General features: G+C 35.8%; 1 long non-coding RNA gene across 2 annotated transcripts; it reads left to right on the plus strand.

Annotated features, from left to right (window-relative positions):
• Positions 1–1185: 1185 nt before the first annotated feature.
• Positions 1186–22001, plus strand: LOC123536600 (uncharacterized). Of its 2 annotated transcripts, none has more exons than XR_008369156.1 (6): positions 1186–1761; positions 6458–6601; positions 11222–11443; positions 13360–13537; positions 17002–17102; positions 21730–22001. It is a non-coding gene; the product is annotated as an uncharacterized LOC123536600 (long non-coding RNA). The 2 variants fall into 2 exon arrangements; XR_008369155.1 differs by having other exon boundaries at positions 6458–6612; positions 21730–21998.
• The last annotated feature ends 694 nt before the right edge of the window (positions 22002–22695 follow it).

The raw sequence follows: 22695 nt of genomic DNA on the forward strand, positions 1-22695 counted from the left end.
TTACATATCCTTTCAAATGTATAAATCATTTGCCTTAAATATTGAAATGTTATTTTCTTACGTATTTATCCAATAGAGCATTATTTATCCAATGCTGTCAATCATTCAATGTGCCAACAGTGAACACACAGCTTCTGAAATATACAAAGTAATTAATAAAATTAAAACGTAATTTATCATATGAAACACTCCATTATGTATCTATCTGATGTACCTCCTTTCGGAGACTCTAGTCGTTAGACTCATGTGCCCCCCTACCGGTTGTGTATCTAGCCCTTAGTTCCGGGATGTACCGGGGCGTCTCCTTGGTATCTCCAAAAAAAATCGTCCAATCTTTACTATGTTGCCAAATGCAGCTCTATTTTTATCCTAATGACACATACAATATTTTAATGTATAAACTATAACAAAATAAAATCAGGAAAACTGCCCAGCATGTCTCATTTTTTAAACATAAGAAAAAACATAATACTACAGTAGCCAAATATTACATCCGAAATAAATTTTATCCGAAAGTATAGGTACTCAAGGAAAAACTGCAATACCCTTTCTAGTACCATAAAACAATTTTCAGTTAAAACATTATGTTAAAATCATCCAACAAACAGATCATAATATGCTCCAGTTTGTATCATCGAACAAAATCAAAATGATTCTATTTTCTAGATGTCTTGAAACAAACTATAACGAGTTGTTGTTGTTGTCGTCTGTCAAACTAACATTTTGATTATTTTGCAAACCAAAAACAAACCATAAATAATTGACCATTCCCACTTACCAGCTGCCATTAACAGTATGTTTAGCTTCCATGCGCCACTGGTTTACCTATGAAACCCACATAAATATGCACATTTTGAAGATTCGTGTAAACACAAGTTATGAATAGAGAATGACAGAACAGAACCACACACCTTTAAAATCAATGATTTCAAATGGCTTCGCTAAAAAATCCGGGTTAAATTCAATCTTTGATATCGTAAGTTTGGACTGAACATGTGTTTATAAGTTGACAAATAGTACTTAACAGAATATTTTGAGAAATAAAACTTACCTTTCTGACTGCGAGTGCCGGAACACATCGACGTTGTTAACCGGTGCATACGTAAACAGTTTAGTGCGCGACACATACCGATTATGCGGAAGCGCCTATTTCCTATCGCTACAACATATGTGTTGTATTCTTTTATCCTACCTTCATGCAAAATAAAGGCAAAAATCAAGGGGTCAGATAAATTTTGCTTTATCTGGTCAGTGACTAAATAAAGCTTGGCGGACTACTTTTTGGATTTTTTTTAAAACGACGCCATCTTGTTTTTGAGAATAACTGCTAAAAGACATATTTATGCAATTATTTTCATAAACGCGCTTTTATTAGGTATGTGAGACCATCACAAATGTATAGTGTATGCATACCGTACTTGCAATTACTACAAAAAGTTTTTATAACGGAAACGCTCGGAGAAACGGGAAGTGACTCATGTATAGCGTTTTTTCAGAATTTTAGCTTTCTACTCGTCAATCTAGGAATATATTGCATCTGTAATGGAGAGTTATTGAACAAAATCACCGAGGAAACGGTTTGCCTATTCGTTTTGTCAAGCGGCGATATGGCGTTTATATAAGTCTCGTCAATCGTTTGCTTGGTGAGGATGGGCAATCCGACATTCAACTGAACTTCGGACAAAACTTCACTTGGCAGCAAATTAAAATTATTCTTTAATGTTCAGCAGAACAGAGAAGTCAGACACAAAGCAGAACAAGGTTAGCCTTTGTTTTTCGGCTCTAATTTTATAATATTTTTATTTTAAAGACCTGTTTGTGTAATGGTGGGGTGTATTAATTTCTGTGCAAGACAGACTCAGATCTAGTTGGTGGTAAATTTTGAATTTTAATTAAAGAATGATTTTAGATCAGAAGGTAGGATAAATAGAACATTAGGTTACTGTCTTATAAATTTAAATATATTAAGTTCGTCTACGAAAAAATAAAAGTCTCGGCAGAGCCTCGACTTTTATATTTTCTCCGACTCACTTAATAAATTTAAATTTATAAGACAGTAACCTAATATTCTCTATTTATAATGCCTACCATTTCCTCAGCTGTATCTGATATATATCGCGTCCACATAATTCCCAATAGATTCTTATTAAGTATAACATTGTTCAACAGTGTCTCATATATATATCGTGTCCACTTATTTCCTTGGAGAGTCTGCTTACGTGTTCCAATTTCTCAGGTGTGCCTCGTATATATGATGTCCACTTATTTCCCAGTATATTCTTATTATGTCTACCAATTCCGCAGATGTGTCTCCTATATATCGGGCCCACTTATCTCATAGGAGATTCTTATAATGTCTACTAGTTACTCAACTGTGTTACATATACATGTATGTCATGTCCACTTATTTTCCAGAAGATTCTTACTATGTCTACCATTTCGTCAGCTGTGTCTTGTGTATGTTGTGTCCATTTATTTCTCAGGAGAGTATTAGTATATCTACCAATTACTCATCTCTGCCTCACACGTCCACTTATTTCCCAGTGGATTGTTAGTATGTCTACTAATTCCTCAGCTGTGTCTCATATATGTCGTCTCCATTTATCTCACAGAAGATTCTTATTACGTCTACAAGTTACTCAGCTGTGTTTCAATGTCGTGTCCGCTTCTTTCCCATGAGATTCTTACTGTGTCTACTATTTAATGAGTTGTGTCTCATATGTGTTGTGTCCACATATTTCCCAGGAATTTATAAGTATATCTACCAATTTCTCATCTCTGTCTCACACGTCCACTTATATCCCAGTGGATTGTTAGTATGTCTACTAATTCCTAAGCTGTGTTTCTTATGCATTTACACGTATATTATTTGTACATTTATATTCTAGTTGTATGCCATTCTCACATTACACTGTTCATCTAAATGCCATATCATTAAAACTTTTCAGACAATAGAGAGAAATGGCATTTAAATGTAGATACCCGCAGGACAAAATTACTTTTGCTTTTAACCGAATATGCTGTAAATCTACTCTTTACATAATTGGGTTATTATACGACCATGAAACAATTACAAAGTAAAAGACAAAATGGGCAAAATTACTATTGCTTTAATCAGAATATTTGCTGTAAATCTACTCTTTATATAATTGGGTTATTATAAGACCATGAAACAATTATAAAGTAAAAGACAAAATGAAAAAAAAAATATCTGACTGGACTCGAACCCACAACTATTACTATTCGCTGGAGATTTCATGCTGCGCATTATGTATAGGTAAAATATAACCGGGGAAAAACACAGAACCTATTTTTAGATCTTATGATGATACCAATGTCCGTTTTATTAAGATAAGTCAGCTATAGTATAATGTTCCAATTTATACACGGAAATTTAAATGTCTTGAATCCAGAGGATATTTATTTGTTACTGGCCGTTTTTATCAATCGTCAAACCAGTCATATTAAGTTTTGAGATGTACCCTGAGATTATATTTAGCGCGCTCCGCCCATTAACTATATATAGATTAGCGTATGCGCACATGACCTTGTGTCCACTTTGTTCCATGTCCACCCATTTCACCCTACACCCGGCATACAAATAAAGTATGTGCAGAGGCTGGGCCCATTATACCCAAAGTCAAGGTCACCAAGGTGTTATACTTAGGTTATTTTTGTGCCCCCCCCCCCCCCCCCCCCCCCCCCCCCCCCCCCCCCCCCCATGAGTGGTATAATATTCATACTATCTTATTATTCAAATCTGGAACTATTTATTATCTTTCGGGACAGACTTTCTTTTTTGTATGTATCTTAATTGTCATGTATAATCTTTGTGACGCATGGTAATTCTTTTAAAACATAGTTATTGTTACATTACGTTTATTTAAGACTTCTTTAATTTGAGACGTGTTTGTCGAGAAAATTTAAGTAATTTTGATATGTGTATTTTTGTTTAAATGTTAAATTATAAATTGACTGTATGATTGTGTGTATGTGTGAATGTATATCAGTTGAAGGCCATACTGGAAATAAGTTGTAAAATATCTGTATTTGTACTCTTAGTATGTCACCTTCAGAAAATAAAGTTATTATTATTATTATTAAAGATTTGGTCTTGTCCGTGCGTCCGTCCGTCCGTGTGCGTGCGTCTGTCCATCCGTCCGTCCGTCCGAAGTTCGTGACGCGCCTAGCTCCAAAAGATATAAATTGATGAAACCTTGCATGAGTCTTTATCATGATATGAACTTGCGCACCTCCTATTTTTCGTCTGGCTCCACCCCCTATTTTTAGAGGTATGGCCCCTGAAATAGTCAAAAATGCACATTTTCACCTTGTGACACGCCTAGCTAAAAAAGTATTTGATATAGATTCATGAAACCTTGCATGAGTCTTAATCATGATATGAACTTGCGCACCTCCTATTTTTTTCATTTTGGTCTGCCCCCTATTTTTAGAGTTATGGCCCCTGAAATAGGCAAAAATGCCCATTTTCACCTTTTGACGCACCTAGCTCAAAAAGTATTTCATATAAATTGATTAAACCTTGTATGAGTCTTTGTCATGATATGAACCTGCGCACCTCCTATTTTTTGTCTGGCTCTGCCCCCTATTTTCAGAGTTATGGCCCCTAAAATAGTCAAAAATGCACATTTTCACCTTTTGACGCACCTAGCTCAAAAAGTATTTAATATAAATGGTTGAAAACTTGCATAAGTCTTTATCATGATATAAACTTGCACACCTTATTTTTTGGCTGGCTCCACCCCCTATGTATAAAGTTATGGCCCCTGAAATAGTAAAAAAATGCACATTTTCACCTAATTATGTGCTTAGCTCAAAAAGTATATAATGTTGATTCATGAAACCTTGCTTGAGTCTTTATCATGATGTGACCTTTCACACTTGGCATTCTTCTTGAGAATCTTTGCGCTTATTACAGAGTTATGGCCCTTGAAATAGCCAAAATAGTGGATTTTTTGTTTGTGATGCTCATAGCTCAAAAATATATGGTCTAGAATAATGAATCCTTTTCATAAAATGTTTGTTTAGGCTAAACCCCATTAACACTGCAAACATTTGAATTATTGCCCCTTATTTGTGACAAATGTACCAATGGGGGGCACACCCTGTGTCCTACAGACACATTCTAGTTAAGGTTAAAGTTTTTCGGCAACCTTTGTTTTTCTGTCATATCTTTGTTACTATTGCTTATATCTTACTGTAAATTCACATAAACATTGTCCAGCATACAAACAAAGTATGTGCAGGGGCTGGATCCATTATACCCAAGGTCAAGGTCACAAAGTTGTTATACTTGGAATTATTTTCATGTTAATTTTTTTCGAAAGCTTTGTTTATAGACATATCTTTAGTACTTTAAAAGATATTGACTTGAAATTAAAAATATTTGAAATTCTTTATAATCATCATCTGCATGTGTGGTTACAATCCCCTTAACTCTAATTGTATTTTTGACAGAATTAAGCTCCTGTCATACTTGAAACTTTTGACAGACTTCGTTTTCTGGACATAACTTTGGTACTATATAAGATAAAGACTTGAAACTCAAAATATATCTTTACCATCATCATCTGCATGTGTGGCAACAATCCCAATAACTCTAATTTGTGTTCTTGACAGAATTACGCCCTTGATGTATCTTCCTTTGAAAGTAGAGGTCTCCTATTGAGACATATATTCATTTTACTGTCAAATCGCCGAATAGTGGAGCGTGCTGTCTTACGGACAGCTCTTGTTGAGAAGTATTGTTTGGCAATGCTCAATAGATGTTAAATACCAGCCCCTGACACAGTCATTCTCTACATTATTTATTTAATTTTTAAAATATAAATTTGAGTCTCAAATGGTTTGTATTTCACGGTCTGCAAGCACGGTGGAAGGGACTAGTTTTGAGTGTGATATTATAATTTAAAAAACAATGGCACTTGCTCTGCTCTAATTGCTGGAATTGCATTATTGGATTGTTTATATGACCTCATGTAGTCCTTAATCATAAGTATAGAGTCGCTTTATATTTATTATTATTAAATTTAATCATGTATTCCTATACCAGTAACTAGCGTCTGGAATCCGATGTTACTCATTGTAGACCTAGAGCGGTCTTCTGCGCATGTCCGAAAGTGATCATGTTAGGCAAAAATATGCGATTAGGATTACCATGGTAACCAAAAAATATATATTATATAAATATACTTTGCATTCAAATTGCTTGAATCAGGTATATACCAGAGTCTAATTTATCACAGGCGCTCCGCAGTCTCTGACTCCAGTGTATCTGCTTGATTTATCTTTTAAACAAATAACAGAAATCAGACACTTATTGCTGATTTTCTAATATTACCGCCGGTATACGATACTGAATATAAAACAAAATATCTAGGGTTCGTCTTGGCTAATTAAATCGAATTGACCATGTGTTATTGTTGGCTTATTACAGGTATAAAACATTGCTTTCGTGGGGAAGTTATACGTCAACATTCAAAGAAACAGACAAGTCAAAAGATTTCCTGTGGCCAGAAGTTATACAGACCAGAAATTGTTATGGATGTATGTGTGACCACTCAGACCACTCAGCCTAAAAGTAACTTATGGGTGAGTAGCGTGCTTGTTTTTATTAGCTCACCTGTCCCGAAGTGACAAGGTGAGCTATTGTGACCGCTTGATGTCCGTCGTGCGTCGTCAGTCGTCCGTCGTGCGTCGTGCGTCAACAATTTCTAAAAAAACATTCTTCTTGAAAACCACAGGGCAGAATTGCACCAAACTTCACAGGAATGATCCTTTGGTGGCCCCCTTTCAAAATTGTTCAAAGAATTGAATTCCATGCAGAACTCTGGTTGCCATGACAACCAAAAGGAAAAACTTTAAAAATCTTCTTGTCCAAAACCACAGGGCCTAGGGCTTTGATATCTGGTGTATAGCATCATCTAGTGTTCCTCTATCAAAATTGTTCAAATTATCCCCCTAGGGTCAAATATGGCCCCGCCCCGGGGGTAACATGGTTTATATAGACTTATATAGGGAAAACTTTGAAAATCTTCTTGTACAAAACCACATGACCTAGGGCTTTGATATTTGGTATGTAGCATCATCTAGTGGTCCTCTACCAAGATTGTTCAAATTGTCCTCCTAGGGTCAAATATGGCCCCCGCCTCGGGGGTCCCAAATTTTACATAGACTTATATAGGAAAACCTTAGATATTTGGTTTGTAGCATTGTCTTATGGTCCTCAACCAAAATTGTTCAAATTGTATCCCTTGGGTGAAAAGAGGCCCTGTCCTGGGGGTCCCAAGTTTTATATAGACTTGTATAGGAAAAAGCTTTTAAAATCTTCTTGTCTGAAATCATACAGTCTAGGCTTTTGATATTTGGTATAATGCATTGTCTAGTAGTCCTCTACCAAAATTGTTCAAATTATGCCCCTGGGATTAAAAGAGGTCCTGCCCTGGGGTCACTTAGTTATTATGTGAGTTATATAGGAAAAATACTTCAAAAATCATCTGATCCTATTTCCAAGACTGTTTAATTATAATTACCTGATGACCCCAAGTAAAATGATGTCACTTGACTGTGACCTTGACCTACTGACCTACTTTCTTGTTTTTAGCTCGACTATTCGAAGAATAGTCTAGCTATTCTACTCACCCTGGCGTCGGCGTCGGCGTCACACCTTGGTTAAGTTTTTGCATGCAAGTTCATACAGCCATCAATGAAAGGCATATAGCTTTGAAACTTATTTCTTCTTTTTCTAGGTCAATTACCAACCTCTCTGGGTCAAGTCCCATAACTCTGACATGTATTTTGAGCAAATTATGCCCCCTTTTGGACTTAGAAAATTTTGGTTAAAGTTTTACATGCAAGTTACTATCTCCAAAACTAAAGCAGGTATTGATTTGAAACTTCACATGTGTCTTCGGGGTTATAAAACTAGTTGATAGGATCAAGTCCCATAACTCTGACTTTCATTTTGGCCAAATTATTCCCCCTTTTGGACTTAGAAAATTCTGGTTAAAGTTTTGCGTGCAAGTACATACAACTATTTCTAAAAGGCATATAGATTTGAAACTTATTTTTTCTTTTTCTAGATCAATTACCAACCTCACTGGGTCAAGACCCATAACTCTGACATGTATTTTGAGCAAATCATGCCCCCTTTTAGACTTAGAAAATTTTGGTTAAAGTTTTACATGCAAGTTACTGTCTCCAAAACTAATGCAGATATTGATTTGAAACTTCACATTTGTCTTCGGGGTTATAAAACTAGTTGATAGGATCAAGTCCCATAACTCTGACTTTCATTTTGGCCAAATTATGCCCCCTTTTGGACTTAGAAAATTCTGGTTAAAGTTTTGCGTGCAAGTACATACAACTATTTCTAAAAGGCATATAGATTTAAAACTTATTTTTTCTTTTTCTAGATCAGTTACCAACCTCACTGGGTCAAGTCCCATAACTCTGACGTGTTTTTTGAGCAAATTATGCCCCCTTTTAGACTTAGAAAATTTGGTTAAAGTTTTACATGCAAGTTATTATCTCCAAAACTAATGCAGATTTTGATTTGAAACTTCACATGTGTCTTCGGGGTTATAAAACTAGTTGATAGGATCAAGTCCCATAACTCTGACCTTCATTTTGGCCAAATTATGCCCCCTTTTGGACTTAGCAAATTCTGGTTAAAGTTTTGCGTGCAAGTACATATAGCTATTACTAAAAGGCATATAGATTTGAAACTTATTTTTTCTTTTTCTAGATCAATTACTAACCTCACTGGATCAAGTCCCATAACTCTGGCATGTATTTTGGGCAAATTATGCCACCTTTTGGACTTTGAAAATTCTGGTTAAAGTTTTACATGCAAGTTTCTATCTCCAAAACTAATGCAGATATTGAATTGAAACTTCCCATGTGCCTTCGGGGTTATAAAACTAGTTGATAGCAGCAAGTCCCATAACTGATATGCATTTTGGTCAAATTATTCCCCCTTTTGAACTTAAAACTCTTTTGATTTTAACTTTTTTGGGTAATATTTTCCTGCTTCTGGGCCAATATTTCGAATAGTCGAGTTTGGCTGTCTTACTTTCTTGTTTTTAAGATACAGCCTTGAAATTTTGATGACATACACAGTTTTGCACACAAATCATAAAACTGAATTTCATTGACCATGAATGTGACCTACTGACTTAATATTTTATCATCAGTTTGACATTTGAAACATGTAGCTCATATTACTCAGGTGAGCGATCCAGGGTTATCATGACCCTCTTGTTTGTTATACCATTACGCATTACTCCATTTTACATGTTTTACATGTAGATCTATGAAATATGTATTTATTAATTCTGTTGTTTTGAGCAAAAATATATATAGTTCCCTTTCATGTATAATATAACTTTTAGATCAACTGGTCACATTCCTTGACTATTGAGATACTTAACTAGAGCTATCAAATGTGATTCTTGCCTTCATCTAGACTTTGTTGATATATAGAGCAAAAACAACACATGCCCATAATCGAAGAAATTAAAGAGCAATTAAGAAATCCCTTACGCACAATTAAGTAAGTAACAATATTGATCATTGCTGAAAGTTTGAATAAATTATATGAAATAACGAATAAGGAATTCAAGTCACAAGCACTTCTCTATATATCATATAGAGGAAAAACAACGAAGGCCCATAATCCAGGCGATAAAAGAGCATTTACAAAAAAAAACTTCCTTTTTGCACAATTAGGCATCAATGTTGGTCTGCCAGCTATATTGCAAAATCAGCGTTCCATTAATGCGAGCTACACTACTTGTTGCTTTCCAATATACCTGCGGCCTGGAGGTAATAAATTAACTGTGCTTTATGTAATATTTATATACGACTGACCGGAAGTCATACAGTGTGATTTTTATAAGATACCAGACCCTGGAGGTGGGTATATTAAAATCGCACTGTCCGTCCGTGTGTGTGTGGGGGCGTGCGTGCGTCTGTGTAAATTCTTGTCCGGGCTGTAAATCTGCTATCCATAAAGGGATTTTGAAATAACTTGGCATAGATGTTCACCATAATGAAACGACGTGTCATACACAAGACCCAGACCCCTTGCTTCAAGGTCAAGGTCACAATTAGAGGTCATAGGTTAACAGTGTATGTTGCGTGTCCGGTCCATAACTTTGCCATCCATGAAGGGATTTTGAAATAACTTGGCATAAATAGTTATCATAATGAGACAATTTGTCTTGCGCAAGACCCAGACCCCTAGCTTCAAGGTTAATGCCACACTTGGAAGTCAAAGGTTAACAGGGTCTGTTTCGTGTCCGGTTTATAACTCTGCCATTCATCAAGGGATTTTGAAATTACTTTGGCAGAAATGTTCCCAATAATAAGACGACGAGTCATGCGCAAGATTCAGACCCTTGGCTCTAAGGTCAAGGTCACACTTAGAAGTCAAGGGTTAACATGGTCTGTTTCGTGTCCGATCCATAACTCTGCCATCGATGAAGTGATTTTAAAGTTACTTGGCATAAATTTTCCCTATAATGAGATGACATGACATGCGCAAGACCCAGAACCCTAGCTAGCTCCAAAGTCAAGGCCACACTTAGAAGTCAAAGGTTAACATGGTCTGTTTCTTGTCTGGTTCATAACTCTGCCATTTATCAAGGGATTTGAAAATAATTTGACAAAAAAATGTTAACCATATTGAGAAGGTGTGTTGCACTTATGACCCTGGTCTCTCGGATCAAGGTCAAGGTCACAAGGTGTTTCATACCTAAATCATTCTGGCATTTTTTTGCGCAGACAACTGTAGCATTCGTGGGCACGCTTCTAGGGCATTTGTCACTAATAGCGACAGGATTGTGTTAGAAAAGTGGGGAGAAAACAGTGAACTTTTCTTTTAATGCTGCTTCAAAATAGATAGAAAACGAATAACAACAAATATGTCTATTCTAAGAATTTGTAATGTTCAGCCATCTGCATGAATTTGAAGAATATTGAGCAGTAACGCTGCTGTAGACCAGTTATTGACCGACTGTTTATACATGCCAGTCATGTAAAATAGTATTATGCAAATCTATGAAGAGACCATTAAAAATTTGACGAAATATCCATACAGACGCCGTCTAATAAACTTGCAAAAGCAATCTGTTATCTCACGTATTTGGTCCAGAGATCTGACAATCCTGACAGTATATCCAACAGTGATTTCTTGCAGGTGCTGCAGATCAATTATGCCGACGTCATGGATTCTAGGGTGTGCAAAGCAACTGCTGAACTCATTTTACAACCCGTACACATCATCACGCACTCCAAAGATGCGAAAAAAAACTGCCGCGGTTTGAGGTTGTAGAGTCCGAGTTAGTCTGTTCGACGAATCAAGTTCAGCCGATAACAATAGGTCACATCCAGGACAGTCACTTTGTTCCACTTGTAAAAAGTAAGTTGATTAGGAAATCATGTAATTCAAATCACAAAATTATACAGTAAAACAATGAAAGACACCGATAGTTGTGAACTAACCCTTATTATTATAATATGACTCCTGGTATGAATTGCCGGTCCATAGTTTGTCTACATTCAGCACGTTTTTACTGGGCTAATAAGTAAAAAAAAAATGAAAACTAATCTCTGATGTCATGTAATAAGATACAAACAATGTACTTAATACTGAATGACTTGCTGGTCAATAGTCAGAATTATTACATACTCGTTTCTATTCCCCGAACCGGAGACGTCAATATTTTTCGGGTGCGTGACTTAATTTAGTGTGTGTCGTTGCATTAATTCTTTTATTAAGTTCTTTTTTGTTAATGCTATTGAACAAATTCATGATACTTACATTACAGTTAAACGTGTAGATACGAGTACGTTATGTAATAAACAGGTTATTTAATATGCACTCATTCTTTAGCGGAAGAATATTGCGCCACTAAAGTCGCGCAGCATTTCCGCTAAAGAAAATATTAAAACCTATAATTATTGGTAATTCCCATTCCTTTGAACTTTCGGCAATTAGTATAGGTTATAGATCATTTATTGACTTTCTAATGCAATAAGTTTGCTGAAACGGAGCGTAGCGTAGTGAAGGTAAAACTTAATGCATTAGAAGGTCAAAAAGTGTATCTATAACCGACTTATAGTTAAAACGCCCATTTTCATCAATCAGCGACATCTCCGTCTCAAGTAAACTAAACCACACAGGGAACCCTTCTTTGAAATTACCTTAAATCAGCAGTAAGATAGATATATATTCTTTTAATTTGATGAGTTGTACGTAGTGACTTTTTACAATATCTTATTAAAAATCGGTTTCTGCTTTATTTTGTAAAGGTAACTTTGAGAAAAAAAGTTTAAAATTTGAACTTGATTTCCCTGGGAGGTGTGGCCAACACTGCTTGTACACAAAATCATTTATATGTAGTAAGCGCACACTGGTTTATTTTTAGACCTGTATGCAGTCTAGTTTTGGCAATTGCTCCGCCTCCTTGAATGTGGGAAATCTATGGTAGGCGGAACAATGAATACTCATTAATTTTGAACAACATCATGATTAAGTGGATCAGTTTCTTCAGTTATGAAATAATAAGAAAATAAATTGTTTACTTTTTGAAAATCCCTCGCTTGTCATTGGATAAAAACGATGTTTGAACTATAATTTTGACTATTGGCCTGTAGACCATGTTGTAAGAGTATACTGTTACATGACTTCTTATATAGTCGGTCAATAGTTTGTACTATATGACCAGTCAATATGCAAGACACGTCTGCTGGAATAAAGTCAAACTTTGATGAACTGAAGTATGTGTAAATTTATTTTTTTAAGTTAAGTACTAAACACTTAATTGGACGGCAACTCGACCATTAGTATAAGCTATTTGTCTTAAGTACGTCCAATCCCGAGCAAGAGTTTTGACTATTGACGGGTAAGTTGAAATTTTAAAGACTCCGTATAATATGTCCTAAACGCTTGCATAAATGTAGGTAAAATACACTGAATTGTACTTATAATGACAAGACCTTCCAGTCACTACTAATAAAATCATTAGAACCGCTGCTAGAATTAATTGAACAATCGGTTTAGAGTAAAGGAAAATAAGTTTGTTTTTTCTTCAATTTTCCACGAACGTCTGCAAAGCGAAGTTTTCCATTGTAAGCGAAAACAGTTATCAGTACTCCACAAACGAAAAGAAAAAAAAGAAACTAAACAAAATAAAACTCGGCTTGTGTAAAACACACTAGGTCGAGAGGCATGTTGCCTTTTCTCATTTTTACGACAGTACGTCTTTCTAGTAGAGTCGCTAGAGTAGGCCCTACATAGCATATGGTATAAACAAGAGCCGTCATATCTTGCAGCTGTCTGATGGATGGGATGGACATTCTCGATCTGAAGCTGCAGATTTCCTTCACTCGATAACCTAGCTTCGACTTTATTGTGATCTTCATGGTTCTGTATCAAGGTCTTTCTGCTTTGTCGGGGATCAATGTACAACTACAAGAAAAGGCAACCGATGTGTATGATGCTTTTAAAAAGGTATTTCATACTTTGTATTATTTCTATATTCTCTGTATACATGCACATTATACTCCGTTGTGTATGTACATGTATGTCATAAAATACAATAATTATAGTGTAAAGTATCTTTTGTTTAATCATTGTTTTTCATAGTTAACCCACCAGTTTTACTGGATTCTGTACCAGTACAAACCTCACTCCTCAACTTGAACAGATGAATCAGAGTTGGAGGACGAATGATTTCAGACACAATACCTTTAATCAATCCTTGTGGAGAACATACGTCTCGCTCTTTGTCCGAACTCGAACCTTGCAAAACGTAGATCTGCGCCCGCTTTATTGAGCAAAGTGGGCTATCTGGCAGCTGCTTATACGTAAGGTACGATGGCAGTAATTCCCCGGATATGCCTCAGTTGTCCGCTCGAATGTAGTCCACATCAACATATAGTGCCGTTTTCCCGCCTAGTAATAAAGGCCACTATCATGCAAGATACAAGCTTTATAGATGCTTGATTGTAACGATGATTTTAAGACTACGTGCTTCCAAGCTGCTGGGTAAGATGAAAGTAAAACTAGGTATTTCCTGATGTTTACATACCCTATAGTCAGTCACGCGACCATGGTTACGTTACAGTATGGTCAACCATACAATATTTGTTATTTTTATCTCAACTATACGAAGTATGGAGCTACTCGACCCGGCGTCGGCGTCGGCGTCCTTCCGCGTCCGCACTTTAAAGTTTAAAGTTTTGATGCACTTTCTCTTTAACTTTGTAGTTACTCGATGGATTTGTTTCAAACTTATAATAGTTATTCCTCATCATCACCCACATCAAATGGCACAAGGGCCATGACTCTTGCACCAATATGTCATGAATTATCCCCCTTTTGACTTAGAATTTCAGGTTAAAGTTTGGTGCACAGTCACTCTATTTCATTTATTATGTCTCCCCCAGGAGACATATTGTTTTTGCCCTGTCCGTCCGTCCGTCCTTCCGTACGTCACACTTCATTTCTGAGCAATAACTGGAAAACCATTTGACTTAGAACCTTCAAACTTCATAGGGTTGTAGGGCTGCTGGAGTAGACGACCCCTATTGTTTTTGGGGTCACTCCGTCAAAGGTCAAGGTCACAGGGGCCTGAACATTGAAAACCATTTCCGATCAATAACTAGAGAACCACTTGACCCAGAATGTTGAAACTTCATAGGATGATTGGCCATGAAGAGTAGATGACCTCTATTGATTTTGGGTTCACTCCGTCAAAGGTCAAGGTCACAGGGGCCTGAACATTGAAAACCATTTCCGATCAATAACTAGAGAACCACTTGACCCAGAATGTTGAAACTTCATAGGATGATTGGTCATGAAGAGTAGATGACCTCTATTGATTTTGGGGTCACTCCGTCAAAGGTCAAGGTCACAGGGGCCTGAACATGGAAAACCATTTCCGATCAATAACTAGAGAACCACTTGACCCAGAATGTTGGAACTTCATAGGATGATTGGTCATGAAGAGTAGATGACCTCTATTGATTTTTGGATCACTCCATCAAAGGCCAAGGTTACAGGGGCCTGAACATGGAAAACCATTTCCGATCAATAACTAGAGAACCACTTGACCCAGAATGTTGAAACTTCATAGGATGATTGTACATGCAAAGTAGATGACCACTATCGATTTTGGAGTCACTCCATTAAAGGTCAAGGTCACAGGGGCCTGAACATTGAAAACCATTTCCGGTCAGTAACTTGAGAACCACTTGACCCAGAATGATGAAACTTTATAGGATGATTGGTCATGCAGAGTAGATGACCCTAACGATAGGGTCACTCTGTTAAAGGTCAAGGCCACAGGGGCCTGAACATGGAAAACCATTTCCGATCAATAACTTGAGAACCTCTCGACCCAGGATGTTGAAACTTCATAGGAAGATTGTTCATGCAGAGTAAATGACCCCTATTGTTTTTTGGGGTCACTCCGTTAAAGGTTAAGGTCACAGAGGCCTGAACATTGATAACCAGTTCCGATCAATAACTTGAGAACCACTTGACCCAGAATGTTGAAACTTCATAGGATGATTGTTCATGCAGCGTAGATGACCCCTATTGATTTTGGGGTCAGTCTATTAAAGGTCAAGGTCACAGTGGCCTGTTCATGTAAAATCATTTTTTGGAAATAACTTGAGAACCACTTTACCTACAATGTTGAAACTTAATTGGATGATTGGACATGCAGAGTAGATGACCCCTATTTATTTTGAGGTCACTTGATCAAAGGTCAAGGTCACAGGAGCCTGAACAGTGACTTGAGAACCACTAGGCCAAGAATGTTGAAATTTAGCGGGATGACTGGACATGCCAAGTAGATGATCCCTATTGCAGCCAACCATCAGTGTCTCTTTGACTTTCGCTCCTGACCCCTATTCATGACTTCCTGCCTATAGGACTTTGCATTGGGGGAGACATGCGCTTTTTTACAAAAGCATTTTCTAGTTACTAACAGAAATGGATTTGATTCAAATTTAAAATAGTTGTTCCACATCATCACCCACATCATATGACACAAGGTCCATAACTCTGGAACGAACCAATTTTCCATGAATTATGCCCCTTTTTACTTAGAATTTCAGGTTAGTTTTGGTGCACTTTCACTCTATCTCTGTTTTTACTAAATGGATTTGATTCAAACTTAAAACAGTTGCACCACCTTACCGTCCACACCACAAGGTCCATAACTCTGGCACCAATTTTTCATGAATAATGCCCCCTTTTACTTAGAATTTAAGGTTAATTTTGATGCATTTTCACCATATCTCTTTTATTACAGAGAGGATTTGATTCAAAGTTAAAATATTTGTTCGGTATCATCATTCGAACCAAAGTACACAAGGACCATAACTCTAGCACCAGTATTTCATGAATTATCTCCTTTTTAGTTAGAATTTCAGGTTAAAGTTTTGGTGCACTTTCACTCTATCTCTGGTATTACTCAGTGGATTTGATTCAAACTTTAAACTTTAAGAGTTGTTACACATCATCACTCACATGGTATGACAGGTGCATCACTCTTCCACCAATATTTCATGAAGTATGCCCCCTTTTTGCTTAGAATTGTACTTATTTAATGTTTTAATAACTTTATCTTTATCTGTCTTATTACTTAATTCGTTTGATACAAACATAAGCTATTGTCCAATAACTTCATCCACATTGGAGTCATTGAACACTTCAGCTTCCTCAGATGTGCCATTTTCACTACCCAGCATCGAACTAGTCAAGCGCGCTGTCTCATGTGACAGCTCTTGTTTGATTGTCTATAGACAGCCTTCAAGATAAGAGAAATCTCGCTCGAAATGCTAATAAAACTTATTATGAATAGTTATTTTATGTAGAGAAATATTTTGTTTTTTTCTGAAGTTCTGACCAAAATAGCTACAAATGAAGATGCGTATTTATCTTTGTTTTACTTTCGTGGACAGACAGGTTGACAACATGAAAGAGATGTACAATGCCTTGCGAAAGAAAATCATCCAGAGCTTCCATGACTGGTTTTGGCAGGCCATATCGCATGACAGAAAGGGTAAATATAATTTCAGTAGTATTTCAAAGAATAACGACAGCGGTCCAGAATACTTGCATCAAGAAATCAGTACGCGTAGCCAAAATGAAATAGTACTAAAGTACTGAAGTAGTAATTAGATGTGTATACGCGCAATAATATAAATCTGAGCTTGACAACAAACACGATGGGGATGCGTACTCCGGATATTGCCATTTTGTGATAAGGTATTGTCCGAATACGTGAATGATTTTTGTCAACAAGGTAAATAAAAATTCAATTTACTACTCTATTTTACTACTTTAGAAAAAAGGGACTTTATATTTAGTAACCAACTACTGTGAATATGCTTTCATAAGCGTAAAATGAGGCAATCTTAATTGGAAACGCTAAAATTTATGGTAATATGACTATCATTTGATAAATGCGTGCTGTGTACATGTTCTTGATATCGTCGCCTATTGCCTTGTGGTGAAAACTCCGAATCATACGACTTATTTAGTTACGTACAAAGAAAATATGTGTAAAATTTCAGCTTTGCAAATGTTCAAAGAACGGAGAAATCGGCCATAAATGGGCGCCGACGATGTACTGTGTATATTGACCTGTATCACATTTTATTGTACTGAGTGACGTTGACATTATCCCCGAGTTTTATAGAATAAATCTTACAAAATTATCATTTTTTTTAAGTATAAAACAGTAATGTATTGTGGCCCTGCAGATACGTAATGTTTTTACATTGATATTTATACCGTTTACTTCGTTGAAATATATGTAATAAGCTTTAAATCGTAATTCTCGGGAAAATAGTGCTATAGTATGCAATAAGTTTTAGCTGGACTATACGAAGTATGGAGAGCTGTCCTACTCGACCCGGCGTCGGCGCCGGTGTCCTTCCGCGTCCGCACCTTGGTTAAAGTTTTGGTGCACTTTCTCTTTATCTCTGTAATTACTTGATGGATTTGTTTCAAACTTAAATTAGTTATTCCTCATCATCATGCACATCATATGGCACATGCTACCAGTACCAAAATGTAATTTAGAGACACCCACAGCTGTAGTCATACGGCGGTGTTACACGGAACCACCAATGATACACAGAGCGCAATTCGTGGAAAGACCAGGTTTTAAAAGAGTACACACTGTTATAAATCTTTGAAAGAATGTGACAAAATAGATGAATACATAGCTTTTAATAAGTTTGTTTGCCGAGGAAAGTTTCCTTTAGTATAAATTTTTCCATCGACAACTTGGTAATATGAGGTATAGTGAAGAATACAAGTTGTTTTGGAAAACCGGCTTAAAACTCTTCTAAAGATTAACACATTTCTGACGCTAAATTAAGAGGAAAGAGAAAAGCCCGACAGACGAAGAGTTATTGACATTAAAAGAAGCAACTAGTTACTGCATAAATGTGATAAGAGAAAATTACTGCCACAGAAAAGACTGGACATTGATACTGAATTGTTAAAGTAGGTTCTGTTGTGGCAGATTTATTTTACAAAACATTATTTGACTAGAAATATTCTAAAAGCCATGTTTTACTTTGGTAAAGAACAAATAATCATGTTCGTTAAAATATTTATTAAACAAACTTGAAACGTAAACACAAATTCATAAAAAATACAAAGATCATAAACATTTTACATTCAACAGTATAAATACATGCATAAAATCGGAATGATCTTAGACAATTGTTATTATTTTCAAAGCTGATAACATTCTTACCTTGACAAGAAATATACTAGTTTGACCAACAGGGAAGTTGGTCACATAAAAGTAATAACGAACTGTTTGCATAGAAACTTGTAACTGAATTGTGCAAAATATATTCTAAGTATAACCAGTGGGTACTGTTTGCTCAATGCATAAGGCATCTGTTGTTTCGTACGAAACAAGTAGTGAGCTGATTGCCTTTCAGAAACTGTAAAAGTTAAATAAGTATAATGCAACAAAAATAACTTTGATTTTATTTATATATATGTCAGTTTTCTGATACGTTACACAAGAAATTTAGAAATTTTCAAGTGAAACTAGATGGTCTATGAAGTTCGAACGATCTAGTTAAAATGAGTGTAATGTTATTGAGGAGAACTCACGTTAAATGTTCAAAGCCCCTTCGACTTTAACCTTGGGGCTGTTGGCACCGAAATCAGTAGGGTTCATTGTCCAAGGCTTATGTCTTAGTGAAGTTTAAAGGCAACAGGATTACATATTTGCATGTTTGCTCTTCTTATGAGAGGAAAGCATTTCAACACTTGAGGATGTAGGAAAGAATTTTTTCTAACGTTAAGAATTTTTTCATACTCTGTCAGCTTGAAGAACATCAGTTTCCAAGACAAACAAGAGAAGGAAAAAACAGGTCACCGAACTCGTTTTACTTTTACAGGGCAATATTATCCCGTTACATGACTGAAATACTGTCGAAAAATGTCGTTAAACCCAAAACAAAACAAAAAACAGGGCATTATCTTCACCCACTGTTAAAGCATTTCTGAAATTTTGTAAAATCGAAAAGTGGTGGCACTTATAAAACATATAATATCCCATTTAATGTTATAGAGATTTCAGGTCTTACAGGTTAATATGATTACAAGGTGATGTCAGTATTATATAAGCATAAATGTCACTTAGAAATCACTTTCATTTTTACATGTTGACATAATTACCCCACCCACTTTATTTTCAATGGAAAAAACGTATTTAGATCTACAAAGAAAAATTCTGACGGTAGGATTTTCACACTTTTGCACAATTTTGCAGTTCTAATGACACACAAAAATGCTTCAAAATGGAAAGAAAAAATATTTTGGTCACCGTACATCTAAGAGATTTATTAAGAAAAAAAAACTTAAAAACTGGTGAATTTTAATGCTTTGTGTTCTTTTTGTTTTAATTTATATTTTCTAGATAATATAAAGAGCTATTTTGAAAACTTTTAATTCAATTATAGCTTATTATTATATGTATCAGTCAGAAAAATATCAAAACCAAACCTGTTCTACTGTAATAGATATTTGAAATTACCTGCCCCTACCCCATTGTAAATCTTACGTAAATTCAGGCAAATGCCAGCCAAAAATAAGGGTGAAAAATTTTTTTCGCAAAAAGTATGATCTATTTGGTTAAATGGTACATTTTTAGCCATATTTTAATTATTTAGCATTAATTTTTTGGCAAAACTTTTGTTAGAAAGTACTATTCGAAGAAACATTTTTTCAAAATGGCGGGTATCCTATTCTGAAAAACAAAACAAAACAAAACAAAAAAAAAAAAACGCTCGTACATCATTAACGTCATCATATTCAAGGGTGTACCTGTGGCTTGGCCTGTACTTGGCAATGCCTTGTATTTAGACGGTTTTTCGTGGTGACTATTGCTATGCCGCTGTTATTGTAAACTATATATGTTGCTGAAGTCTCAGCTGTGAAGTCTAATGCCATCTGCAAACTTAAAGGCTCATAATGCCTTCGTTTAAAATGTAGCTACAACATTTTCCATTATGAACATAAAATACATTAATTTATTGTTAAATCCGAAATGTGTTCACGGCATGCATTTATCTAATGACAAAAATGTCATTTAATCACAAACTTTAGCTTTTTCTACTTAAGATTGACTTATTTTACGCTTGTCAGAGCATATACACAGTATCTGGTCATTAAAAACAATATGCTCTTTTCTTCTGTAGTAGTAAAATACAACTGTAAATCGGGGTTTTACTTACCTTGTTGACAAAAATGAATCGCGTCGGAAAATACCTTATCACTAAATGGCAATATCCGGTGTACGCATCCTCACTGTGACAACGGTATTGTCAAATCATGAGTTGATTTTGTCGAATAGGCAAATCAGCACAATTTGTTAGAAACACTACCAGTTATAACTACCTAGAATGGTGTAGTGGTTGCTTGGTGGTCTGTCACACAATACTCGGACGACTCTTTTTTTAAGTGAAAGGTGTAATTAGATTTCATTTTGTTTTAATATTTTCTTTTGTATTTGTAATGTACGGGTAAATTTCATTGTAATGCAATCTAGCATTCACAAAGCTTCATAAGTAAGTATCGCCAGCTGTATCAGTAGATTCCTTACAATATGTACACAGTTGTAATTTATTTCATTTGCAGATGAAAACAAAACATTGATTGTATATTCCTATAGAATGCTTAATGCCTATTTAAAAAAAAGGAAAAAAAAGAAAAAATAAATAAATAAATACGCAACAGACATCCATATCATGTCACTTTATCTATATCTCATGATAATATATCGATTCACATAACGCTGTGTCTAAGACGAAACTTTATAGAAAAAAAAGTTGCGACTCTGACGGCTGCCGAAACCACACCCACAAAATAAATGGTAACGATGTTGCTCATTGCAGACTTGAAGCGGTTTTCTGCATACGCATGTCCGGAAGTGATTATCAGTTCGAGCGCACTGCAAAAATACACAAATTATTGCATGTTAGCACGCATTTAGTATACAATATGTATAATATACTGACTAAAGGTTAGAGTTAGTATTACCATAGTTACAAAGCATATACATTAAAGATACTTTTTTATTCAAATCGCTATGTATTGACACGCATTAATTGTATATCTAAAGCATACCTTTTCTTACATGTTTATATATACAGGTCGGAACAACTCCAGAGATGCCGAGAACGGCTGGTCGTCGGAAGAATCGACCCAACGCCTTTGGTGAAAAGAATGAAACGCTGTGTCTACATAAGATCGAATCCATCCTACTACAGGAACACCCACGCAATACCTTTCATAGATCACATTTTGGTAGAGTGGGACCTCCGGTATTCTGGTAAGTAACGTGTAAATCGTGGAGCAGAAAAATGCATGTATCATATGTGCCATAATATGTTCTGTATACGTCTTGACCATTTAAGTTATAAAAGACAAGAAATAATTAATAATCGGTTAAATGTAAAAATGAAGGCGAGTGTAGTGGTCATTATGTTTACCCTAGATGCAGGTTGTAAGGTACAATACTTCTGACACTGTTTTGTAATGTTTCACTTTTGTGTCGTTCATATCTCCAAAACTGTTTGACCCAGAGTCATTAAACCTCGCAAGATTGCTATTCAGCACGGGAAGCAGTGCACCAGGGATTTCAATTTTGATCTCATACAGTCAGACCAGAGTTATGGCCTTTGACTTAGTCAAAAATAGGCATAAAAAGGGCCTAAGTTTGTGTCGCATATATCTGAAAAAGTATTTGCCCATTATTATGAAACATTACAGGAAAATTATTTAGCATGTGAAGTTGGACATCTGGGGTTTTGTTAGAGATAAAACTCGGACCAGAGTTATGTCCCTTAACTTAGTAAAAAACGATATGCATAGAAATGCATAAAAATTGTGTCGCACATATCTCAAAATGTATATTACATAGAGTCATGAAACATCAGGAATATTATTCAGTATGTGCAATTGTACACGTGAGATTTTGTTCTGAATCTTTATAAGTCAGACCAGAGTTATGGACCTTAATTGTCAAAAATATCATAAATATCTTTTTCATGCATGGAGGGATTTTGATGTATCTTGGCACAAATGTTCACCACCACGAGATGGAGTGTCATGCGCAA

Source organism: Mercenaria mercenaria, unplaced genomic scaffold, assembly GCF_021730395.1.
Source record: "Mercenaria mercenaria strain notata unplaced genomic scaffold, MADL_Memer_1 contig_3117, whole genome shotgun sequence".
Classification (NCBI taxonomy): domain Eukaryota; kingdom Metazoa; phylum Mollusca; class Bivalvia; order Venerida; family Veneridae; genus Mercenaria; species Mercenaria mercenaria.